The sequence below is a fragment of the Chiloscyllium plagiosum genome, unplaced genomic scaffold (assembly GCF_037043375.1).
Source record: "Chiloscyllium plagiosum isolate Xiang-an unplaced genomic scaffold, Cpla_swu_hap1 HiC_scaffold_45, whole genome shotgun sequence".
Lineage (NCBI taxonomy): Eukaryota > Metazoa > Chordata > Chondrichthyes > Orectolobiformes > Hemiscylliidae > Chiloscyllium > Chiloscyllium plagiosum.
Genome location: NW_028270183.1, coordinates 103,050,356 through 103,077,498, shown reverse-complemented (window position 1 = coordinate 103,077,498; position 27,143 = coordinate 103,050,356).

Genomic DNA, 27,143 nt, shown 5'->3' with positions numbered 1-27,143 from the left:
GGGAGGTGGGCAAGAGAGAGAAAGGGAGGGTGCGGGTGATAGAGAGAGATAGAGGTGTTGAGAGAGGGAGGGAGGGGGCGAGAGAGGGAGAGGGAGTGCATGAGAGAGTGAGAGGGAGGGGGCGAGAGAGAGAGGGCGGGTGGGAGAGAGAGAGAGGGGGCGAGAGAGAGTGGGAGGATGGCGTGTAGGGGGGCAAGAGAGAGATGGGAGGGGGTGAGAGAGGGTGGGAGGGGGCGAGAGAGAGTGGGGTGAGAGAGAGAGGGACGGACGAGAGAGAGAGGGAGGGTGTCGAGAGAGAGAGGGCGGGGGGCGAGAGAAAGAGGGAGAGTGGTGAGAGAGAGAAGGAGGGTGGCGAGAGAGAGAGTGAGGGGGCGAGAGAGAGGGAGGGGAGCGAGAGAGAGAGGGAGGAGGGGGCGAGAGAGGGAGAGGGAGGGAGGCGAGAGAGGGGGGAGGGGGCAAGAGAGGGAGGGATGGGGTGAGAGAGAGGGAGGTGTGGCGCGAGAGATAGGGAAGGGGTGTGAGAGAGGGGGAGGGGCCGAGTGAGAGAGGGAATGTGCGGGAGAGAGAGAGGGAGGGGGCGAGAAAACGAGGGAGAGTCGAGAGAGAAAGGGAGGTGGTGGGCGAGAGAGAGGGGGAGGGGTTGAGAGAGAGTGAGAGGGTGGGAGCGAGCGAGAGAGAGAGGGGGCGAGAGAGAGTGAGGGGGCGAGAGAGAGGGAAGGCGCGAGAGAGTGTGAAGGACGGGGCGATTGAGAGTGGGGGGCGAGATAGAGAGAGAGGTAAGCGAGAGAAAGGGAGGGGGCAAGAGAGAGAGCAAGAGGGGGCGAGTGAGAGAGGGAGGGAGGGGGCGAGATAGAGAGGGGGGGAGCGAGAGAGAGAGGGAAGAGTCGAGAGAGAGAGGTAGGCAGTGGAGAGAGAGAGAGGGAGGCAGTCGACAGAGAGAGGGCGGGGGGCGTGAGAGAGAGGGAGGGAGGAGGCAAGAGAGAGAGAGGGAGGGAGAGGGCGAGAGAGAGAGAGGGAGGCGAGAGAGCGTGAGGGATGGGTGTGTGAGAGATGGAGGAGACGAGAGAGAGAGTGGGGGAGGGGCGAGATAGGGCGGAGGCGAATGAGAGAGAGGGAGGGGGTGAGAGAGAGCGGGGGGCGAGAGAGCAAGAAGCGGTGGGGGCGGGAGAGTGAGAGGGAGGGGAGCGAGAGAGTGAGAGGGAGGGTAGCAAGAGAGAGAGAGGAGAGCGAGAGGGAGAGAGAGGGAAGGCGGGTGGGAGAGTTAGTGAGCGTGGCGAGAGTGAGAGAGGGAGAGGGACGAGAGACAGAGAGGGTGGGGGCCGAGAGAGAGATGGGAGGGGGCGAGATAGGGCGGAGGCGAATGAGAGAGAGGGAGGGGTTGAGAGAGAGCGAGGGGGCGAGAGACCAAGAGGCAGAGGCGAGAAATGGTGGGGGCGAGAGTGAGAGAGAGGGAGGGAGGGGGCGAGAGAGAGAGGGAAGGGGCCGAGAGAGAGAGGGAGGTGGTCGAGAGAAAGAGGGTGGAGGTGAGAGAGAGGGAGGGGGTGAGAGAGAGGAGGTGGGCGAGAGAGAGAGAGAGGGCGAGGTGGGATAGAGAGAGAGGGAGGGGGCGAGAGAGAGAGAGGGAGGTGGTCGAGAGAGAGAGGGAGGGTGTCGAGAGAGAGGAAGGGGGGCGAGAGAGAGAGAGGGCGGGTGGGTAAGAGAGAGAGAGAGGGCAAGGGTCGAGAGACATGGCGGGGGCCAGAGAGAGAGGGAGGGGGGCGAGAGAGAGGGGGGAGAGACCGGGCGGGCGCGAGAGAGAGAAGGAGGGGGGCGAGAGAGAGTGCGGGTCGAGCGAGAGAGAGGGAAGGGAGCGAGAGCGAGAGGGAGGAGTCGAGAGAAAGAGGGTGGAGGTGAGAGAGAGAGGGAGGGGGCGAGAGAGAGGGAGGTGGTCGAGAGAAAGAGGGTGGAGGTGAGAGAGAGAGGGAGGGGGCGAGAGAGAGGGAGGTGGGCGAGAGAGAGAGAGTTGGAGGTGGGATAGAGAGAGAGGGAGGGGGCGAGAGAGAGAGAGGGAGGCGGTCGAGAGAGAGAGGGATGGTGTCGAGAGAGAGAGGGAGGGGGGCGAGAGAGAGCGTGGGCGGGTGGGTGAGAGAGAGAGAGAGGGCAAGGGTCGAGAGACATGGCGGGGGCAAGAGAGAGAGGGAGGGGGGCGAGAGAGAGGGGGGAGAGACCGGGCGGGCGCGAGAGAGAGAAGGAGGGGAGCGAGAGAGAGTGCGGGTCGAGCGAGAGAGAGGGAAGGGAGCGAGAGGGAGGGGTCGAGAGAAAGAGGGTGGAGGTGAGAGAGAGAGGGAGGGGGCGAGAGAGAGGGAGGTGGGCGAGAGAGAGAGGGAGGGCATGAGAGAGTGAGAGGGAGGGGGTGAGCGAGAGAGAGGGTGGGGTGAGCGAGAGAGGGAGGGGGCCAGAGAGAGGGAGGGGGCGCGAGAGAGAGATGCAGGGGGCTTGTGAGAGAGAGAGGGAGGGGGCGAGAGAGAGGGAGGACGCGAGAGAGAGAAAAGGAGAGGGGCGAGAGAGAGTTGGGGGAGTGAAAGAGAGAGAGAGGGGGGAGCGAGAGAGTGAGAGGGAAGGGAGTGAGAGCGAGAGGGAGGGGGAAAGTAAAAGAGGGTGGGTGTGAGAGAGGTGGGCGAGAGAGAGAGGGAGGTGGGCGAGAGAGAGAGGGAGGGGGCGAGCGTGAGAGAGAGGGTGGGAGCGAGCGAGAGAGGGAGGGGGCGAGAGAGAGGGAGGGCGCGAGAGAGTGAAGGAGGGGCCGAGAGAGAGTGGGATGCGAGAGGGAGAGAGTGAGGAGCGAGAGAGAGGGAGTGAAGGGAGCAAGATAGTGGGAGCGGGCAAGAGAGAGAGAGAAGGAGGGAGCGAGCGAGAGAGAGAGGAAGGGGGCGAGAGAAAGAGGGAGGGGGGCGAGTTAGAGACGAAGGAGTCGAGAGAGAGAGAGATGGAGGCGGTCGAGAGAGAGAGGGCGGGGGCGAGAGAGAGAGAGAGGGAGGGAGGCGGCAAGAGAGAGATGGAGGAAGGGTGCGAGAGAGAGAGGGAGGGAGGCGAGAGAGAGAGAGGGAGGGGGCGAGAGAGAAGGAGGGGGGCGAGAGAGAGTGTGGGGCGAGCGAGAGAGAGGGAAGGGAGCGAGAGCGAGAGGGAAGGGGCGAGAGAAAGAGGGTGGGGGTGGGTGTGAGAGAGGTGGGCGAGAGAGAGAGGGAGGTGGGCGAGAGAGAGAGGGAGGGGGCGAGCGAGAGAGAGAGGGTGGGAGCGAGCGAGAGAGGGAGGGGGCGAGAGAGAGGGAGGGCGCGAGAGAGTGAAGGAGGGGCCGAGAGAGAGTGGGATGCGAGAGGGAGAGAGTGAGGAGCGAGAGAGAGGGAGTGAAGGGAGCAAGATAGTGGGAGCGGGCAAGAGAGAGAGAGAAGGAGGGAGCGAGCGAGAGAGAGAGGAAGGGGGCGAGAGAAAGAGGGAGGGGGGCGAGTTAGAGACGAAGGAGTCGAGAGAGAGAGAGATGGAGGCGGTCGAGAGAGAGAGGGCGGGGGCGAGAGAGAGAGAGAGGGAGGGAGGCGGCAAGAGAGAGATGGAGGAAGGGTGCGAGAGAGAGAGGGAGGGAGGCGAGAGAGAGAGAGGGAGGGGGCGAGAGAGAAGGAGGGGGGCGAGAGAGAGTGTGGGGCGAGCGAGAGAGAGGGAAGGGAGCGAGAGCGAGAGGGAAGGGGCGAGAGAAAGAGGGTGGGGGTGAGAGTGAGAGGGAGGGGGCGAGAGAGAGAGGGAGGTGGGCGAGAGAGAGAGAGAGGGGGTGAGCGAGAGAGAGGGTGGGGGTGAGCGAGAGAGGGAGGGGGCGAGAGAGAGGGAGTGGGCGAGAGAGAGAGAGGGACGGGGTTGTGAGCGAGAGACTGAGGTGGCGAGAGAGAGGGAGGGCGCGAGAGAGAGAGAAGGAGAGGGGCGAGACAGAGTGGGGGGGCGAGAGAGAGACAGAGAGGGGAGCGAGAGAGAGAGGGAAGGGAGCGAGAGCGAGAGGGAATGGGCGAGAAAAAGAGGGTGGGGGTGAGAGAGAGGTGGGCGAGATAGCGAGCAATGTGGGCGAGAGAGAGAGGGAGGGGGCGGGTGATAGAGAGAGAGGGAGGTGTTGAGGGAGGGAGGGAGGGGGCGAGCGAGAGAGGGAGGGCATGAGAGAGTGAGAGGGAGGGGGCGAGAGAGAGACGGTGGGTGGGAGAGAGAGAGGGAAGGGCAAGAGAGAGAGAGTGGGAGGGAGCGAGAGAGAGAGGGGCGAGAGAGAGAGAGGGAGGGGCGAGAGAGAGACGTAGGGTGTCGAGAGAGAGAGGGCGGGGGGCGAGAGAGAGAGGGCGAGTGGCGAGAGAGGGAGGGGGCGAAAGAGAGTGGGAGGGTGGCGAGAGAGAGAGTGAGGGGGCGAGAGAGAGAGGGAGGGGAGCGAGAGAGAGAGAGAGGGAGGGGGCAAGAGAGGGAGAGGGAGGGAGGCGAGAGAGAGAGAGGGAGGGGGCGAGAGAGAGAGTGAGTGGGCGAGATAGTGAGGGAGGGGGCAAGAGAGAGAGAATGAGGGGGCGAGAGAGAGTGGGAAGGCGGCGAGATAGAGAGGAACGGGGCGAGAGAGGAAGGGATGGGGTGAGAGAGGTCGGTGTGGCGAGAGAGAGAGGGAAGGGGTGAGAGAGAGAGGGAGGGGCCGAGTGAGAGAGGGTGGGGGCGGGAGAGAGAGAGAGGGAGGGGGCGAGAAAACGAGGGAGGGTCGAGAGAGAAAAGGAGGTGGCGGGCGAGAGAGAGAGGGAGGGGTTGAGAGAGAGAGAGAGATGGAGGAGGTGTGAGAGAGAGAGGGAGGGTGTGCGAGAGTGAGAGAGAGTGAGAGAGAGTGGGCGAGCGAGAGTGATGGAGGGTGTGCGAGAGAGAGGGACGGGGTGAGAGAGAGAGCCAGCAGGCGAGAGAGGGAGGGAGGGGGCGAGAGAGAGAGGGAGGGCGGGGGAGAGAGAGAGTGAGGGGGCGAGCAAGAGAGGGAAGGGGGCAACAGAGAGAGAGGGAGGGGTCGGGAGAGAAAGGGAAGGCGGCGAGAGAGAGAGGGAGGATCGAGAGAGAAAAGGAGGTGGCGGGCGCGAGAGAAAGGGAGGTTTTGAGAGAGAGAGAGGTGTAGGGGGCGAGAGAGAGGGAAGGAGGGTGTGATAGAGTGAGAGGGAGGGGGCGAGCGAGAGAGAGGGTGGGGGCGAGCGAGAGAGGAAGGAGTTGAGAGAGAGAGGGAGGTGGCGAGAGAAAGGGAGGGCGCGAGATAGAGTGAAGGAGGGGGCGAGAGAGAGAGGGGTGCGAGAGGGAGAGAGAGGAGCGAGAGAGAGGGAGTGAAGGGAGCGAGATAGTGGGAGCGGGCAAGAGAGAGAGAAGGAGGGGGCGAGTGAGAGAAGGAGGGAGGGGGCGAGAGAAAGAGGGAGGGGGGCGAGTTAGAGAGGAAGGAGTCGAGAGAGGGAGGGAGGGAGCAAGAGAGAGATGGAGGGAGGGTGCGAGAGAGAGAGGGAGGGAGGCGAGAGAGAGAGAGGGAGGGGGTGAGAGAGAGAGAGAGAGGGAGGGGGCGAGAGAGAGAGGGGGGCGAGAGACAGAGAGAGGGGGCGAAAGAGAGAGGGAGGGTGGTGAGAGAGAGTGGGGGCGAGAGAGAGAGGGAGGTGGGCAAGAGAGAGGGCGGGCGGCGAGAGAGAGGGCGGGGGGTGAGAGAGAGAGGGAGGGGGATGAGAGAGAGTGAGGTGGAGAGAGAGAGGGAGGGCTCGAGAGAGAGTGAAGGAGGGGGCGAGAGAGAGTGGGGTGCGAGACGGAGAGAGAGGAGCGAGAGAGAGGGAGGGAAGGGAGCGAGAGAGTGGGAGGGGGCAAGAGAGAGAGAAGGAGGGGGCGAGTGAGAGAGGGAGGGAGGGGGCGAGAGAGGGGGGGGGTGAGAGAGAGAGGAAGGAGTCGAGAGAGAGAGGGAGGCGGTTGAGAGAGAGAGGGAGGCAGTCAAGAGAGAGGGAGGGAGGGATCAAGAGAGAGCAAGGGAGGGTGCGAGAGAGAGAGGGAGGGAGGCAAGAGAGAGAGGGAGGGAGGGGGCAAGAGAGAGAATGGGGAGGGTGCGAGAGAGAGAGGGAGGGAGGCGAGAGAGAGAGTGGGAGGGGGCGAGAGAGAGAGGAAGGAATCGAGAGACAGAGGGAGGCGGTCGAGAGAGAGAGGGCGGGGGCGAGAGAGAGAGGGAGGGAGGGGGCAAGAGAGAGAGGGAGGGAGGGTGCGAGAAAGAGAGGGAGGGAGGCGAGAGAGAGAGGGAGGTGGCGAGAGAGAGAGAGAGGGAGGGGGCGAGAGAGAGAGGGAGGGGACGAGAGACAGAGGGGTTCGAAAGAGAGAGGGAGGGTGGCGAGAGAGAGAGAGAGGGGGCAAGAAAGAGAGGGAGGGGAGCGAGAGAGAGAGGGAGGGAGTGGGCGAGAGAGAATGAGGGAGGGGGCGAGAGAGACGGAGGTTGGCGAGTAGGGGGGCAAGAGAGAGATGGGTGGGGGTGAGAGAGGGAGGGGAGCGAGAGAGAGTGGGAGGGGGCGAGAGAGAGAGGGGCGAGAGAGAGAGAGGGGGCGAGAGAGAGAGGGAGAGTGTCGAGAGAGAGAGGGCAGGGGGCAAGAGAGAGAGGGAGAGTGGTGAGAGAGAGAGGAGGGGGTGAAAGAGAGAGGGTCGGGTGGCGAGAGAGAGAGGGAGGGAGCGGGGGAGGCGAGAGAGAGAGGGAGGGGGCGAGAGAGTGAGAGGGAGGGGTGAGAGAGAGAGAGGGAGGGGTGTGTGAGAGAGAGAGCCAGCGGGCGAGAGAGAGAGGGAGGGGGACGAGAGAGAGGGAGGCGGTCGAGAGAGAGAAGTAGGCAATCGAGAGAGAGAGGGCGGGGGCGAGAGTGAGAGGAAGGGAGGGGGCAAGAGAGAGAGGGAGGGAGGGTGCGAGAGAGAGAGAGAGGGAGGGAGGCGAGAGAGAGAGAGGGAGGGGGCGAGAGAGAGAGAGGGAGGGGGCGAGAGAGAGAGGGAGGGGATGAGAGAGAGAGGGAGGGGACGAAAGAGAGAGGGAGGGTGGCGAGAGAGAGCGAGAGGGGGCGAAAGAGAGAGGGAGGGGAGTGAGAGAGAGAGGGAGGGAGTGGGCGAGAGATAGAGGGTGGGTGGGAGAGTGAGACCGAGGGGGCGAGAGAGAGAGGGAGGGTGTCGTGTTGGGGGGTAAGAGAGAGATGGGCGGGTGAGAGAGGGAAGGGCGAGAGAGAGAGTGGGAGAATATGACTGGACTGGACTACATGTTGACATTGCTGGCTATTGGTCAAATCTCCCATCACCAATTGCTCTAGTGAAGTCAGTTGTGAGTAAGAATGATGGATGTTATCCTTTCGTAGGCTAGCTGATTCTGCTCTGTTATCCGTTTACTATGCTGTAACCATGTCTCCCCAAATCCTTCCACCCCACAAAAGAAACACAACCAGGATGTTGTTAATGTGCTGTTCTCTCCTCCACGGGAACAAACGCCAGCCAACACACTGTCACTGGTCACATTTGCCCTGAATATTGACAGGAAGAGTGGACTTCTCTGAATGTTCCTCTCATTGCTCTAATAAGGCAACTTTGGAACTTATTTAGGGAATATGCTTCAATAATTTATTTATCCAAATTGACAAACTTCTAAATGCAGTTTTATTTGCTGTAAAACCGTATTTGTTTACGCATTTTGTCCTCAGTCCAAAACCAAAAGTGATAATTACAATGAACTTATTCATTAAGACTTATGAATTAATGAGTCAGCTTCGAATGAACATGACATTGGCTGGAGGATAGGACAGAATGGGGATAGTGGCTGTGGAGACTGCATGGGGAGTACAATGATATTCCCCAGTCATCATCATTCTTTCTGCCAGACAGAAATAAATGCACAACAAGGAAACCTCCAACATTTGGGAGATGCAACGCTGAATGACAAAGTGAACTGAACAGGATCATTTTACATGTGATAAAGTGAACTATTTTTTTATTTACACACCATTTAATCATTGGGAATACAGATTGATTAGGATCACTGGACCAGAACATTAACTTTGATTTCTCTTCACAGATACTGCCAGACCGGCTGAGCTTGCCCTCTAAGTTCTATTTTTTTTTGGTTTGAGTTTGATCGTGTTGTCCATATCTGGCAGGAAACTTAAAATTCAAAGCAGACACTAATAACAAAATGTGGAGGGCTATGGGGACAGGACAGGAGACAAAAAGGAGAGATATAGTCGTTCCAAGCTGGAAGAGACAATGGGCAGAGTTTCCCCCACTTTTGCTGTAAATAATTCTGTGTTATGTAATCAAAGCCTTTGGAGAGGGGGTAGACAAGCCGGTTCAACGAAGGACACAGAGTGTTCCACCATCAATACTTTATTCCTGTTATCTCATGAAATTTTCAGCTGCCTCTGAAATGTCTTTTCAAACAAAGTGGCGTTCCTGAGATTTACAGGATATTCAGAAAAATATTCTTTTCCCTTTGAATCTTAAAGAAGAAACAGATTTCGGCCGGAACACAGGTGTCACAGACACACCAACGATAATAGGAAAAGGAAAGGACTACATTGTCCATATATAACCAAATTCAGCACGTAACCCTGTCATGAAAATGAAATATAGTGATACGGAAACATGAAATACAAATAAAAAATGATGGAAAAACGCAACCGATGAGGAAGCATCTGCAGAGAGAAACAAAGTTAACATATCGAATTTTGTCTCCTGTCCTGTCCCCATAGCCCTCCACATTTTGTTATTAGTGTCTGCTTTGAATTTTAACACTGTTCTGAAAATGTCACATTGGAATCAAAGGTTAATTCAGTGTATCTCTGCTCAGAGAGTGCCAGATCGGCTGGGTTTCCCTCTATCGATTTTTTTCTTTCAGAACTGTGACAAATTGATTGATCTGAACGATACAAACAAAGCTGCTATCAGAGTTGAATCTCGAGTAATTTGTAATCAAAAGAGAAAATGCTGGAAAATCTCAGCAGGTCTGGTAGCATCTGTAAGGAGAGAAAAGAGCTGACGTTTCGAGTCTAGCTGCCTCTGTGCAGAGAAATCAGAATTAAAGTTTCTAGTTCAGTGGCCCTTCCTCAGAACGGATGATAGCCCAGAAAGTGTTGATTTATATACAGAAGAGACTGAATAGCTGTTAAAGGAGACTGTTAGTAGCTTAAAATAAGCGGTGAGTAATGGAAGGCTAAGTGAGTACTAGGCCTGGTGTATGGGTAGGGGGCATTGAGGAGTTCAGTCCCTAAAATTATTGAATACTATTTTGAGTCTGAAGGGCTGCAAGGTCCACCCGCGGAAAATGAGGTGTTGTTCTTCCAGATGGCGTTAAAATGTCCTGGAACACTGCAGCAAGCCTGACACAGGGATATTGGCCAAGGGACAGGATGGGATATTAAACTGGCATGCAACTGGAAAATCAGGGTCTTTTGCATAGGTACAGCTTGGATATACTGTGAATTGTTCACCCAGTCTACCTTTAGTTTCCCCAATGTAGAGCAGACCACAATGTGAGCAGCGAATGTAGTAGACTGGATTGTGAGAAATGTTGATAGGGTGCTGCTTCACCTGGGAGGTATGTTTGGTCCCTTGGTTCGTGAGGAGAGAGGAGGTAAATGGGAAAGTGTAACACCTCCTGCAGGGGAAAATGAGGTTGACCTGTGGTGGGGGGTGGGGGAGGTGGGGGGAGGTGTTGGCAGTGAATAACGAGCGGACCAGGGTGTCCTGGAGGAAATGGTCACTTCAGTAGCGGAAAAGGGAGAGGAGGCAAATATGTGTGTGGTGGTGGCATCTCGCTGGAGGTGGGGAAATGCAGACTGATGATCTTCTGCATGTGAATGCTGGTGGGATAGTAGGTAAGGACAAGGGGAACTATTAACGCTGTTGCAGGAGGGAGGAGAGAGCGTGAGGGTAGAAGTGCAGGAGGTGGGTCAGAACTGGTTGAGGGCCCTGTCGACAACAGTGCTGGGGAATTCTCGGTTGAGGACGAAGGTAGACATTTCAGAGGCCACATTTTGAAGTTGACATCATCAGAAGCAATGCGGTTGAGAGGGAGGAACTGGGGGGAATGTAATGGATTCTTTGAAGGAAACAGGGTGTGAGGGTGTATACTCCAGATATCTGTGGGAGTCGCTGGGTTAATACTGGATATCAGTGACCTGCTTATCCCCAGAAATAGAAGCAGTGATGTCGAGGAAAGAAAGGGAGGAGACAGAGATAGACCAGGTGAAAATGAGGGAGGAGTACAAATTGGAAACGATGAACTTTTCCAATTCTGGCCAAGAGAGAGGCGCAACAGCTAAGATATCATCTACGTATAGGAGAAACAGTTGTGGGTTGGGACTGGAAAGAACTAGAACAAGGAATGGTCTGCGTACCCCATGAAGGAACAGGTATAACTTGGGCCCACGTGTGTATCCATGCACCCCCTCTGTATGGCATGAGCAGGCTGAAGCAATGGGTCTGCCCAGGCAGTTCTGTTTGTGGATTTTCAGGAGGACATAAAAGCGAGCTCTGCTATCAGAGGACTATCAGCTTCGGGAATTTAGGTGGGGACGAGTGGGTGGGAATCTCCATATGAAATGTTATCAGATTTAGTTAATAAAATGGCCTAATGTGCCATGGCAGGGTTATGGAGCAGCAGGTGATATGTGGAGATATCTAAGAACTGGCACTCAGCCTCTGAAATGGAGAAGTGAGTCCACCAGACTACAGCAGCATCACCCTTATCAGCACAGGCTGAATAACACAGTCAGGGTTGGATCGAAGCATACAGCGTACAGTCTGGTAAGCGAGTGATAGGTGGGATAGGGTGAGGGGGATGCAGAAAAATTAAAACAACCAGTGTCACATTGAAAGTTCTCAAAGCACAGAATGAATCAAAATAAACGCTAGAGCAATGTGTCCAGGTGGAGGGAGAGTGTTGGAGCTGGGCGAAGGGTCTGTGGAGTGGTGAGTGCACTCTTGTCCAAAGAAACGGACACCAAGGAGAAGACGGTGGAAGAGAAGTTCAATATTATGTCGTTCCTGAAATTCATGAAAGTGGGGGTACAGAGGGATAAAGCTGAGACCTTTGCTGAGTATAGAACATTCTGTATTAGAGCGTGGAAGTTTAGGCGGGATGGTGAATACATGACATGAGGTGGCCGAGGGGGAGGGGATGGTCACAGAGCGCAGGGCATGGGTGGGATGGCCAGTTCTAGAGCCTCGTAGGCATCTCTAAGTTATTGTAGTCCTCATATAGCTGGCGAGCACAGCGAATGAGCTGGAGAATGAACTAGAATTGGGTAATGGTGAAGCCTTGAGCCAATGTGATGAGATGCTGGTGGACAGAGAAAATGTTGATCTCAGTGGCAGTGACATCGCACGATCAGTCCTCATAAAGTAACTGATTGAAAATAATCAGAATCGTTATTTTATTGTAATGCTCTGATTTCATTGGGGTGACACTCAACAGGCAAGGTGTTAGTTTTCTGAGACTTTAGACCAAACCGTGAAAACAAATGATGTTCTTAATAAGACAAATCCATCCATGGTTTTGGAAGGCAGTAGCAAAGGCAGAGTTTATTTGTCATTCCCAATAGCTCTAGGGAAGGCGTCATTGTTCATTGAGGAAATTAACAGCACACAATTTCCTCTGATTCCCGTTAACCACAGTTTTCAGAGGGTTAATGATGCTACATGAGTCAAATATTACTTTGATGCGAGGGACGTTACTCTGATCTCACCTCTAATGACATTGGAAAATCAGTTAAAATGGTACAGAGCAAATGATCGAACACGGCGTATTTGAACAATATGGTCACTGTCCTCACAACGTCTAAGGAAAAACTGATGATTGGACGTCTGATTCTGAGGAGAGGTTGGTCTTATTTGCGATGAGGCTGTTTGGTTAAGCGTTCTGACACAGAGACAGAAATAAAGTTCCACTCTCTATGGGGAACATAACCACCATGTTCACGGTGCATTGGACAGTGACAGACACACACTATTATCTGTTTCAATTGGATATTGATCACCTCAATCTCATCATCCACTAAAGACCAATAGCAGCACAGAAGCCAGCAGTTCCCATCACCCCAGTTGGAAAGCAAAAAGGGAAAGTAATGGCCAGTGTAAATGGGAGTAACTAGGGAACTGGTGTAACTTACAGTGGGAGTGGGAGAAGAAATATGTGAAGAGATATCATCAATGGAAGAGTATGTAGCAGCAGAAGGGGTATTGCAAGAGAAGTAGGAGTGCAAAAAAAGAGTAAGAAGGCGGAAGTAGAATGGCTAATGAAGTATTAGTGATTGGGAAAAACTGGCTTTAGCAAATGTGAGGTTGGGTGAAATATATCACTGTTCAGGAAAATTGGGATCTGGTTCCATTGAAAATTAAAATTTGATGTACTTCATTTTCTACCACTTGATTCTTGTTCAGATTGCACATTCACTCTGTATTTCTGCATCTCCATCAAATGCAGATGACATTTTTTTTTCCCTGGTGTGGTATCTCAACATTTTTGATTTTTTTTTAAACAGTATGTATTTGCTTCCAATTCAAGGTAGACATGAGCATATGATTTGATCTCCTGCAGTTTGTTCATTACGTAGAATTTAATTGAATATTTATCCTCATCACAATCACTGATTCAAACAATGAGTCAGTGTCCATCCTGCAGGTGAAAACCTTCAGCTCCTACTATTGATAAAAAAAACAGCGCCACACAAATGGCTAATATTCCAGTGCAAGGTGCCAAACCCTAGTTCATCTTAAATTAGGTACAAAATTTATGAATAAGACATGCTGAGGGGTAGAGTGTAAAAGGTGAATTAAACTCTGTGTCGAAAATGTTATTAGCAGCTTCCTCACAATAGGTGTTAACTACATCACTTTGTAAATTCCCCAAAATAAGAACAGCAAGAGACAGGAATTCTTAATTCCTTTTCTGTAAATAACATCTGGAGAACAGGAAGGAAATCAAGGTTTGTTTGTGATATTCATAAATGATGATGGTGAGAATGTGGAAGATGGACGGCAGTGGAATGGTAACTAATGTTGGGGATGACACAAAGATTAGCTGGGTGGTTCACAGTGAGGAGGAAAGGGTTAGGCTACAGGACGATATAAACAGATGATTTCTATAGCCAGATTAATGGCCGATGAAGTTTAACACTGATAAATGTGAGATAGTGCACATCTGAATTAACAAGACAAGTGAGTACTCAAACTGTGAAGTGCGAGGGCTAAATGTACTCCTTTTGTCATTGCAGCAGGGAAGGTTGAGGAGGGAACATGGTACAGGTGTACAAACGCATAAGGGGAATGGAGAGGATGAACAGACGGCAGCTGTTTACCTTACTCGAAGGGTCAAAAACAAAGGGATACATGCTTAAAGTGAAAGGCAGGGGATTGAGAGAGAATTTGTGAGTCTGTTTTGAACTGAGAGGGTGGCACAGACATAGAATATAAAATTCCGACCGTGTGGAACTAGGCATTTTGGCCCAACAAATCCACACTGACCCTCCAAAGAATAACCCACACAAACACGTTCCTCTTTTATTTACCCCTGACCTAGACATCCCTGAACACAATGGGCAATTAAGCATGGCCAATTCACCTAAACTGCACATCTTTGGATTGTGGGAGGAAACCGAAGTACCTAGAGGAAACCACGCAGACACGGGCAGAATGTGTAAAATCCATACAGGCTGTCACCCGAGGCTGGAATCATTCCTGGGTCCCCGCGCTCGAAGGCCGGAGTTCTAACCACTGAGCCACCGTTCTGCCCCTGGTGACATGTGGCTGGACTGCATTCCCTCGGCGGGTGATTGAGCAGATAATCTCACAAACTTTCAAAAAAGCCTTTGGATATGCACTTGGTGGTGCAGGCTTGCATTTTCATTCAATGATTCTATGTGGTGGCAGCAAACACTGATATATTCTGAAGCAATACCTAATGGCAGTTCCTGGTTTGTTCCATTAACTGTCTCAGTAAGTGAGCCTCCAGTGAAGTGCTGGCGTTATCTCTCACTTTCTATTTAAGTGTTTCGGTTTCCTTGAGTTGGTCATGTAAATTCCTCTGTCGATGATGTCATTTCCAGACCTTTTCGTCAGAGTGTGGGAGATGGCATCGAAATTGATGTGTTTGTTTATGGAGTTCCGGTTGGAATCCCTTGTTTCTAGGAATTCTTGGACTTGTCTCTGTTTGGCCTGCTCTAGGATGGATATGCAGATTAGTCAGAATGGCGTACTTCCTTATCAATACGCAAGAAATTATTGTTGGGGTCATGTATTTTGTGGCTAATAGAGTTTTGTACTCTATTATGTATCAGCTGTGAATAAAAGTCAGTATCCAATTATTTCACCTTGTAAATGCTCGCAAATATCTGATTATTTGGTGCAACATAAGCATTTAAAATGCAAGTAATGCAAGGTCAGCTTCATTATGAAGTCTAATTATTACTCGGAACATGAATAATTTACATGTGTTGCTCTAATTGCTAAAACAAATATATCATTGCTTTGGCACATAACCCTTTGGAAAGCTTTGACGTTTCTCTGACACAATATTATGTTCATTGTCTTTTTCACTCTCCACATTTCATATTAAATATCACTCATTCTAAAACTTGGAAGTTTTCAAATTATTAGATTAGATTAGATGAGATTACATTACAGTTTGGAAACAGGCCCTTCGGCCCTTACCTAACACTACGGGCAATTTAGCATGGCCAATTCACCTGACCCTGCACATCTTTGGACTGTGGGAGGAAACCGGAGCACCCGGAGGAAACCCACGCAGACACGAGGAGAACGTGCAAAATCCACACAGTCAGTCGCCTGAGGCTATTGTTCACTGAAATTTGATAACACAAATAATTTATTTAGTTTAATATTTACAGTTCATGTTGAATTATTGCCATTTTAAAATTGCTGGCAAATAGCAGAAGATCGTACATTTCAGTGAGAAATTAAACTGGTTGATTATATATAAATGTATAAGAACGCTAATTCTATTTGTATGTCCAATTTTCTGCTCACTCTGAACATGTAATCATTCAGAAGCCACCCACTTTAAAAATATTGGAGTGGCAAAACATTGCTTTGAATCCTGACATTGAATATGTAATTCTAATCACCACAAGAGTTGTGTTCTTTCTTGATAAAATAAAATGTACATGCTTTATTTCTGTGTTAGGAAATTTTGACAGGAGTTTATATTTTAGTTCCATAAATATAGAATTAACAGTATTGATTTAAGATATTATGGTTCAGTTGAATGGTTATCGTTCTCATCTTATTGTTGCCCAATTCATGAAATATAGCAAACATCCGATTATTGTTCGGGTCAGTAAACTCAACACCTTGCAATAAACTACGCTGAAAATTGCTTCCAATTTATCTGAAATCATTTGCAGTGCTATTGGACCTTACAGCTGCCTGTGATACAGAGAGACACAGTGGCCTGTTCCAAAATCTGTGCATGGAGCTTCTAACATGGTTCAGGCCAGTCAGTCAAACATTACTTCAAAACAAATAAGTTGGAATCCTCCTTGGGCAGGGGGATAACCTGCCAACCGACTATCACTGGTCTCAGTGCAGGTGCAAATATTGTCCAGGTTAAATGCTAACGGCTGACCAGCAACCAGGTTTTGAAATTCATATTCAGTCAGAGCCTGGCCCAGAGAGCAGACGTGTTGACATGGAGAGCCAGAATCTCATCATACAAGTTACAACCTGACTTGTCTCCCAGACTCCATACTTCTGCATCCTGGACCAGACATGGGTGAAGACGTTAACAAGTTGACAATCTATTGCAGTGCCTTGTGTCTCACAAAGAAACCTCTAAATCCGTATCCAATAAATGTCACCTTCACATTCTCCAGTATCAAAATGAAATTGTACATATCTGTGAATGGTCAGAGATTACTACATGGATCACACAGTAGAATTTATGTGAAGTAACCAGCAGCAAACAGCAATCCACAAATCACATTAATAACTGAACTTGGTGGAATCTGTCTAGTCTAAGTAACCACACATATTATACTGGCTTTCAGGTGACTGTAACAATGCACAACATAACTGGAGGTTTTGGCCTTACACCCCTCCAAAGCTTCCTGATATCACGCACATCACTCACGCACACATTCAACAATTTAAGGGGAATCCATAAGCTGGGTGAAACTGGAAACATAGAACAGTGCAGCACTGTACAGGCCCTTTGGCCGTTGACGTTCTGTTGACTTTTTATCTGACTCTAAGATTCATGTGCCTATCCAATTAAATATACCTAATAGAGCTGGTTTTACTACAACTGTTGGCTGTTCATTGCACACACCCACCACTCTGTGTAAGGAACTTACCTCTGACATCTCCCCTAAACCTTCCACCAATTACTTTAAAATCATACCCCCTCGAGATAGCCATTTCTACCTTGGGAGAAAGTCTCTGGCTATCCACTCTATCTCTGCCTCTCATCATCTTGTATACCGCTGTCAAGTCACGTTCCATTCCTCTTCGTTACAATGAGGAAAACACCCGGGCTCCCTCAAATTTTCTTTGCAGGACATGCCCTCCAGTCCAGGCAACATCTTGATAAATTTCCTCAGCAACCTCATCTCTTCCACATCTTTCCTATAACGAGGCAACCAGAACTAATCACAATATTCTAAGTGTGGTCTCACCAGGGCTCGATAGAGTAGCAGCATAACCTCGCAGCTTTTAATCTTATTCCATCGGCTAATGAACACATCAAACGCCTTCTTAACAACCTTATAAACCTGGGTAGAAACATTGTGGGAGCTATGCCATGGCCCATATGATCCCCGTTCCTCCACAATGTAAGAATCCTGCTTCTAACCCTGTATTCTGCATTCAACTTCGACCTTCCAAAATGAATCATATCCCACTTTTCCATATTGAGCACCATCTGCCACTTAGCAGCTGAGTCCTGCATCCTGTCAATGACCTGTTGAAAACTACAACAGTCCTCCACACTATCCACAATTCCACCAACCTGAGTTACATCATCAAACTTAGGAACCTACTCTTCCAGTTCGTCATCCAAGTCATTTATCAAAATCACAAACAGCAGAGGTCCCAGAACCGATCCCTACGGAACACCATTGCTCACCTAGTTCCACACTGAATACTTCCCACTTACCACCACCCTCTGTATTCTATGGGCTAGCCAATTCTGTATCCAGACAGATAGATCTCCTTGTATGCCATGTCTCCTTACTTTCTAAATGAAACTACCACGGGGAAGCTTATCAAACACCTTGTTAAAATCCATGCACTCCGCATTCACTGCTCTACCTTCTTCAGTGTGCTTAATCCCATCCTCAAAGAATCCATTAAGAGTTGTGAAGTATGACCTGCCCCTCACAAAGCCATGCTGACTATTTCTAATCAAACTATGATTTTTCAGAATCCTCTCCAATACTTTGGCCAATACTGATGTAAGACTGACTGGTCTGCTATTCTCAGGACAATCCCTGTTTACTTGCCTGAACAAGGGACTAACATTTGCCACCTTCTAATCAACCAACGCTATTCCAATGGAGAGTGAAGATGCAAAGACCACCGCCAAAGGCACAGAAATGTCTTCCCTCTCTTCCTGTAGTATCCTAGGGTTTTTCCTGTCTAGCCAAGGGATTTATCTATCTTTACGTTTGTACTTCAATCAGTCTGTATTTCACCTCAACTTGTTTACTCCATGCCCAACCAACTGATTGACTGCTTTCCATTTCAGGGCTCTATACAGTGCTGCCTTCCGGAGCAAGTATGGTTCCCTATATACTGTGTATTATGAAGGAAAGCATGGGAAGGGCAGATGCCCAAAACCTTGACTCTGCTGCTCCGCAGATGCTGCCTGACTGCTTTTCCAGCGGCACAATTTTCGACTCTGATCACCAGGATCTGCAGTCCTCATTTTCTCCATTACTGAGGGCTATCCCCTCTGCACACTGAACAGGGAACTAATCAGCAGAAACTCGTTGTATCTGGAGCTGACTGTTCAGTTCTGTAAAGTTGCATTTGATGAACACATTTACTAAAAACGAAATTAAAGTTCAACAAATATTCATTCAGTCCCAGAGTTACAGTTTTGGTTCATGAATTGGACAGGTTGATAACGAACAAGGGATGACTGAAGAACTCCGAGGTACAGATTATTCCAGGAGATATATTTCATGTTGGATGTGCTTTACCTTAAGGGTGGTAATATTATAAGGCAGACAGATATGAAAAGGAAATGAGGTGACATGTGGAATTGTAACATTTTTGCCATTTCTGAGATGTGTTTGTGGGAGGTCAGCGCTGACAACTCAATATTCTGTGGTACCAGAACTATAGTCAGGACAGGGGAGAGAGGGTAAAAGAGGAGGTGGTGTTGCCTTATTAATGATGGAGTTAGTTACTGGCGTTAGAAGGGATGATATCTTGAAAGGAACTTCTAATGAGGCTTGGTGGTTACAGCTCAGGATCAAAACCATGACAGAAACACTGCTAGGGGTATAATGTAGATCCCCAGATAAAGGAAAGAAGGGGAGTGGGTATATAATCAAGTTATTGCGTTGTGTAAAAACAATAATAGGATCATTATATTCAGGCATTTCAATTCCAAACATTAATTCGGTCAGTGATAACTTTTTAAGAGGGGGCAGGTGTTTTGAAATTTATTCCACAGAGCTTCTTATATCAACATAGAGCAGATACAACAATGAGCAGTGTAGTGCTGGGCCTCACTGTGGGGAACGAAGCCAGTCAGCTTTTTCAGGCAGAAGTGGGAGAGCATTATAGGACCAGTGACCTTGACATCACACATTTTGACTTTGCTAAGGAAAAGACCCCCAAAATGTTCGAAAAATAAAAGCTTTTTGCATTGGGGAGACAGATTTTATGGAAAAAATGACAGGATCTGGCCAAAGTGCAGTTGCTTCTGGGTGAAACAGTTGCAGAACAAGGTGGGGCTGGGGTTGGGGGGTCATTTGATTAAAATTGAATTGATGACAGTGTCGACCCAGCATGTTACACCGAAGATAAAATTAATTAAAAAAGAAAAACCCAGAGAACCTCAGATGTTGACACAAATTCCAAACAGGATGTAAAAGAAAGAGAAGCTTAAAGCAGGTATCGAGTGAGCAGGTCAATGAAGGTCCGAAAAGAATATAGAAAGCGTAGGAATAAACTTAAAAAGTCAGTGGAAGAGCAGAAGGAGGGGTGATAAAACATTTGCGGGTAAGATTAGCAAGAATCCAAAGTCATTTTTTGGCTTATTAAGGGGAAGAGAGTAACACAGGAAAGAATGGGAGTATCATGGACGAAGGGGACAGCCTGTTCACAGAGCCAGAGAATATGCTAAACACATCCTGCAAATCGGTCTTCAGTTTGGAGAAGTAGTTCCTGGATCCAGGGAGAGTGACCGTTTGACCCTTGAGCAAATTGATACAGGAGCTGTGGATGAATTGAAATTTTATGCAAGATAGAGTGAGCAAATCACCAGATTAAAGACCAAGTCTCACATCAGTAAGAGGAAAAGAATTGAAGAAAATTCTGAGGGCTGTTAAGGCTGGATCAGTAAATATCTTCAAGGCTGAGGCAGACAGGTTTTTATACAAGTGTTAAGGGGAAATCACAGGAAATTGGAATGGGGGATTAACAAAATAAATATAACCTAATCGAAGGAAAAGCAGACTCAGTGAGAGGACAGACATATTGTTGCCCCTATGGCTAATGGTGTTCTTTTCCAATAGCCCTGTATTCACAAGAACATCACCTCTCACACTATGGAGTGAGTCACAGTTTGGAATGCAATCGAGGGATTCAAGGAATTCATAAACGCGATACTAATAGACAGATAGTACGAGATGACTGCGACAACACGGATTGCCTGTCGGGGTGAGGATTTGCATGACACAGTCACCACTACCAGAAGGAAGACCTCAGCAAGACACCCTCCAAGGCCAAGCAGCGACCTGCACTGGGGATCAGGTAGTCAGGGGCCAGGTGTCAAGGAGTACTGAAGGCCTGAACACTACATCAATGTCGTGTCTCCTTCCTTCCCTGACGAAAATTAAATGTGGAGAGGTAGAGAGCCATGCCGTTGGTAGCAGAATAAGCAGTAAGTCTTTGACACGAGAGGCTTTGGACAGCTCCAGCTCAGCAAAATGTACAGTTAAACTCAAATAAAGTCATTTTAACTTTATTGTTACAGCAGTCCTAATGGCAGTTAGCACAGTCGCATGTTCCTCTTGTGGGATGTGGGAGCTCAGGGAGCTGATGGCTACACATGTGGAAAATGCATCCAGCTTCAGCTCCTGATGGACCATGTTAGAGAGCAACGCTCGGCGACACAGTGGCTCATGGGTTAGCACTGCTGCCTCAGAGCACCAACGACCAGGGTTCAAATCCTACCTCGGGCAACTGTCTGTGTGGAGTTTGCACATTCTCCCCGTGTCTGCATGTGTCCCCTCTGGGTGCTGCGGTTTCCTCACACAGTTCAAAGATGTGCAGGTTATGTGAATTGGTCATGCTAAATGACCCGTGGTGTTGCGTGTTGGGGAGTGGGTCTGGATGGGCTGTTCTTTGGTGGGTCGGTGTGGACTTGTTGGACTGAAGGTCCTGTTTACACACTGTAGGTAATTTAATCTAGGATGCACTCAGAGTCATCCGAGATACTGACAAATTCATAGACACGCCCCTAGTTACGCTTCTTTAATGACTGTAATATTCCAGTCCAACGTTCATCGTCTTAGGTTCATTAGCCTTACCTGTCAGTCCCGTTGTATTTAAATAAACATAATTTAATCCAACAGTCGTTCCTTGCTTCCTGTCATGTTCCAGGCTGAGAGTCGATGGGCAACCACCAGCAATGGAAAAGGGAGTAGGCAGGGAGTGCAGGAGTCTCCTGTGGCCATTCCCCTCTAAAACAAGTCGACCAGTTTGGATTGTTGGGGAGATGACCGTTCAGGGGAAAGTAGCAGTAGCCAGGTTGGTGGTACTACCACTGGCTCTGGGACACAACGGGAAAGGGTAAAGGTAAACAGGACGTTAAAGAATGGAGGGTCGATTGCTAGTGGGACAGATCAGAGATTCTGTGGTCGCAAACGGGAATCCAGGATGGTGGGCTACCTCCCAGGTGCTAGGGACCAGGATGTCTCCAAGTGGCTACAGAACATTCTCAAGGGGGACGGTGAGCAGCCAGAAATCATTATGCACGTTGGCACAAATGTTACCCGTAGAAATAGGGACGAGGTCCTGCAGCGTGATTACAGAGAGCTAGGAGAAACTTGACAGTGGTAATCTCCTGAGAGGGGGATTAACGTCCGAGTGGTAATCTCCTGAGAGGGGGATTAACGTCCGAGACATGCACTGGAGGGGATACCAATATATTGGCGGCCAGTTTTGCTAGGGTTACAAGGGAGGGTTTAAACTAGATTGGCAGGTGGTCGTATCCTCAAGAGCAGGGAGGCAAGTGGAAGGAGACAGAGTAAATAGAAATAGTAAGGTTAGGCTGGAAAACGACAGAGAGAAAGTAATGCATTTTGGATTAAGTTGCATCTGTTTCAATTCAAGAAGGCTGACAGGTAAGTTTAATGAACTCAGGGCATGGATACGTAAGTGGGACTGGGATATTATAGCCATTACAGAAATATGGCTAAGTGATGGATAGGACTGACAGCTTAATGAGCTAGTGAATAGGTGCTTTAGGTGAAACAGAGATAGTGGAAGGAGGGGAGGGGGAGTTGCATTTCTGATTAAGGGGAGTACCACAGCAGCAATCAGAGATAAAATAACTGATGCATCACCCAGTGAGGCTTTGTAGGTGGAGTTAAGAAATAGGAATGGCATGGTGAGGTGATTGGGGTTGTAATATAGATCCCAAAGAGTCAACAGGAATGAGAGTAACAAATATGCAGGGAGAGAGGGGAGACCTGCATGAGCAGTAGGGTTATCATAATACGGGATTTTCATTTTTCTAATACAGACTGGAACGGCCAGAGCATTAAGGAATTTGATGAGATAGAATATGTAAAATGCGTCAGGAAAGTTTCTTCAAGCAGTATATAGAGTGTCCTATTCGGGAAGGGGCAAAACCCGAAATTTTCTTCGTAAATAGGACAGGACAGGTAAATGAGTTAATAGTGGGGGGAGCACTTTGGAACCAGTAACCTATTTCTACTAGTTTTCAAGTAGTTATGGAGAGGGACAAAACTGGTCCACAGGTTCGAACTCGGGACGTGGCTCAGGTACAGGCAGCTGGGATCAAGGGAATCCCTGGAGGTATATAAGAGATAACGGAGTTAACTGAAGAAAGAAATCAGTCGGGTGAAAAGGGGGCAAGAAAGAGCCTTGACTGAGAAGATTAAGATGAATCCAAAAAGGTACTTTAAACATATTAAAAGAAAAAGCAATAACTGGAGAGAAAATAGGACCCCTGGAAGACCAATGTAGACAAGTATATGTGGAACTTCTTCTCTATGTTTACCGTGGAGAAAGACATGATGACTTGAGAACTTGAGAAAGTTAGTCGCGATATCTTAGGGACAATCCATGTCATAGTAGACGAGATTTTGGACGTACTAGAATGTTTGAAAGTGGATAAATCTCATGGTCCTTACCCGATATATCCAAGAACACCTCAAGGGGCTCCAGAAGAATTTTCAGGCACCCTGACCTATAATATTAATCATTAACTACAAGTAATGTCCCGGAAGACTGGAGGATAGCAAATGTGCCCTTATTCAAGAAGAACTGAACAGAAAAGCCTTGGAACTATAGACCCGAGGTTGAACATCCGTGGTAGGTAAGTTACTTGAGAAGGTTCTGAGGGATAAGATTTACATGCATTTAGAAAGGCAGGCTTTGCTTAGGAATAGTAAGTGTGGCTTTGTGTGAGGAAGGTTGTGCTTGATAATTTTCTTAATGTAATTGGATGAAGTGACCAGGAAGATTGACTTGGGTAGGGCAGGAGACGTCGAAACATGTGGTGTTGGAAAAACACAGCAGGTCAGGCAGCATTCGAGAGGCAAGAGAATCTATGTTTCAGACATAAGCCCTTTATCAGGAACGTCCAATACATCGATTCTCCTGTTCCTCTGATTCTGCCTGACTTGCCGTGTTTTTCCAGTGCCACACTTTTCGACACTGATCTCCAGCATCTGCAGAGCTCACTTTCTCAAATGGCAGTAGATTTAGTAAATATGGATTACAATTACACCAGAACAGAATGAGGCTTTTCAGCCCCTGGAGCCTGATATACAATTACAGGAGGAGGCCAATAAGCCCTCGCGCCTATAAAACTGTAACTAGATCATGCAGCACGAGTATCCAGTTAGACAGCAGCAGGATCAGTCTATTCAGTAATTTGAAGTCAGTAACACAAGAAATGGAAGAGGCCATGAAGTGACTGGACTATGGGGCATACTGGAATAAACCAGGCTACAAAGCCCCTCAGACCTGCCCTTCCATTCACTAAGTCAGGGTTGATCTGCACTCGGCCGCAATTTCTCTTTCATGCCCAATTCTTTGTAGCCCTCGAATCTCTGATGGGTCAAAATCCACTGACACCACTCGCACCCCCAACATTTCAGTGATTTGGCCTCAACATAACAGTCCGGTTGCAACCGTCACTACCGCCTGAGAGAAGGAAACACTCCCCACACATATACCTTGGCCTATTGACATGGATAGAATTTATGAACACAGCGTAAAGTGACTGGCCCTGACATCATGGCCGTATTGTTTGAGCGAGATGTCAAGGAGACCGAACAAAATTGAACTTGATGGGAATGAGTTGTAAACTCCCCACTGGTTGAATCATTCAGAACACAATGGGGCTGGTGGACATCAATCCTCCCAGTCCCTGGATATCCCTGTGGGCAATCCTCAGGGGAGCTTCTTCGGCACAAACATCTTCAGCTGCCTCATCAATGTTTTTCCCTCACGTCATACGATCAGAGGTGGGGATGTTCTTTGAAGATTATACAATGTTCAGAACAATGAGTCACCTCCTAAGGTACTCAGGTATCAAATGTGGACAACATTCAAGCTTGTGCTGTTAATGTAAAGGTAACATGAATCAAAAGCACTGCTGGACACTAAACATGTCCACGGTTAAAAGAAATAGGAACTCCTTCAGTAACTCTAGCTGGTTTCACAGTAATATAAGAAAGCCATTCCGCCTATCTGATCTGTTGGATAACAAGAGGCGCAATGCGTTCTCTCACTCCTGCCTATTACACAAGGAGACAATTTTTAAAAAATAATATGTGTTGGAATCCAAAGTTCACACGCAGAAAGCTGGAAGAGCAGATTAAGCAAGGCAGCATCAAGACGTTGAGAAGTGAACGCCTTGGATATAACCCTTCGTCAGGACTGTGGTGGGAGTACGGGGTTTTATAGATTAAGTGGCGGGTGAGGGAGGAGGAGGCTGAGGTGGCGAGGTGGGGGATAAGTGAACACAGATGAAGGGTATCAGCGAGTTGTTGATGGGAGGGCTGAATCCAGTTGGTAGCTGGACAAAAGCCTGCTCAGAGGAATGGAAGGGAGGGGAGAGCCTGGGAAGGGAGTCGGGGGATTTGAAGGGAGGTTATTTGAAATTGGAGAATTCAATGTTCAGTCCCCGGGGTGTAGGCTGCACAGGTGACAGATGAGATCTTGTTCCTCCAAATTATGGTTTGGTTCATTGTGGCAATGGAGGAGGCCAAGAATGCCTATGCCGGAAAGGGATTGGGAAATAGAATTGAAATAGTAAGTGACTGGGAGGTCTTCCATTCCACCGAACGACCCTACCTTTCATCTCGCAACCGGATTCATCACTCCCATCGCACAACCAGGTTGCACCCACCACTTGTGTCCACATATCCATAACTCACCATCCCCCTGATCTCCCCACCCCAACGACCCCTTCCCTCTTTATCTGCAGCTCCCCCTATCCACCAACCCAGTTCTAAAGGACATTTATACCTGAAATGTTGACTTTCCCAGCTCATGATGCTGCATGGCTTGCAGTGTTTTTTCAGCTTTCCGTTTGTCTCCTATAACTCAGGAAGATCGAGTCTCGTCAGCACAACGTCTTGGTAGGCAGGAACCACTGGCTTCCCACTGAAGTATTTGAATGCCTTCCCTCTGGCCAGGAGGAAGACATTCAGTCCCTCGAGACACTGACACATGAACAGAAGAGGCCATACAGCCCCTCCAAACTATTACACTGAAATCGGAGGATGTCATTGTTGCTGCAACACGACAAATGAGGCATAGACGGCATAGACAGACTGGTCCACGTTGTTCCTCCTGGCCCCATTGCTAATGGTATATACTTTGCTATGTTAACCTGGTTTGCTGACCATGAGGAGGGAAAGCGATTGGTTTGTATCAAGTCCCAAGGAAGCACCTTCCATGTCCGAGATATTACGGACTAGGCTAGACCACTCAAAACATTTTTAAGCAGGCAGCCCAGAGCATACCTTTGCAATTTGTTTCGGCATGTGCACAATGAAAATTACCCGGAGAAATTTAGCTAGGTTGACTACTAGATTTTAAAACAGTCAAAAACTTTATTCATAAAATTAAACAAGAAATTCAAAGAACAGAATAAAGAATCACGACAGAATTCAACCTATTCAGCTAGACTTAATTATTCTATTCTGAATATATACAATAGTCGCAATGCGCAAACTCCCAATAAAACCCAGTATAAATGGAACACAAACTTCCAGGAAGAAGTTGAAGGTCAGAAAAGAGAGAGAGTTTCCACACAGCTCCCAGTTGAACTTCCCAGTTCAAAACTAAACGGAAAACTGCTAAGCTCAGTTAGTTCAGCAAAAATAGCTCACCACTCTCTGTTAATTATACTGGTCACTTATAAAGCATGCCCACTTTGGCCTGAAGTCTCATCTGTTTCCATGTAAACCAAAGGCCTCTGAAAATCCTTTTCATCTCTGTACCAAACCAGACTGATCAGAGCTTGGTCCCGTTTTATTGTATCTCTGAAAAGAAATCAAGGACAGAGTCTCCTTGAGCCAAGGAACAGCTTTTAGACAAAAAATGGACTTGCTTTGTGATATGTCACCTCTCCCTAACAAAGAACCTTCGATGCTAAAAGATGGCAGCATTTTTAAACCTTCACACCCAGTTAGTAGTGTCAATACAGACAGATACACTATACTAACTGTAAACATTCAAACACAAACCTATGCAAATTCAGGCCGCGGTGCACCCACCATCGAACACCTCAATGTCTAATTCGAGTCTCAATAACTCATCAGCTTTCACGTTTTCACGACCTGCCACATGCACAATGGTCAGATTGAATGGCTGCAACAACAAGCTCCATCTTAGCAATCTGATATTTTTGTCCTTAATATTTTCGACAAATGTCAATGTGTCATGATCAGTGTATACGATTGTCTCAGTTGCATTGCTGGTGATATAAACAACTGTTCTGGTGTAATGCCAACAACAAGTTTAAAGTCTCTTTCTCCACCGTTGAACATTTCTGTGGATGAACGTTCGACTTCCCAGAAAAATACCCGATGGGTCTTTCTATTCCCTCAAGATCCTCCTGCAGCAAACCCGGACCGACACCCCCATCACTGTCAACGTTAGCCACATTGAAAGGTTTCATGTAATCTAGTGTAGCTAATACTGGGGGCAGTGGTTACACAGTCTTTAGGCTGTAAAATGCCTTTTTACAGTCCTCTGTGCACTGAGAGTTCTTGCCCTTGTCAATTCGGTGAGCGGAGCAGCCACACTGCTTAAAGTTTGGCAGAAACTTTCAGTAAAATCCAGTCAATCCCAGGAACCGTAGCACTGCATATTTCTTTTTGTCGACGGTGTGAAACATTCCCCAACTACTTTCATTTTCATATCTCATGGGGCCATTTGTTCATGTCCAATAACGTGACACAGGAACGTGACTTGGGCTTTCTCAAATTCACTTTTAGCTAGGTTTACCACAAAGCCTACCTTCTGAAGTCAATTGAACAAGTCCGATAAATGCTGTAAATGTTCAGTTCATGAGTGACTAAAAACCACCAGGTCATCAATGTACACCACATAGTTGGGTAATCCGGAAATGACCTTATTATCAGTCCCTTAAACGTGGCTGGATCGTTTTTCATAACAAATGCCACAACTTT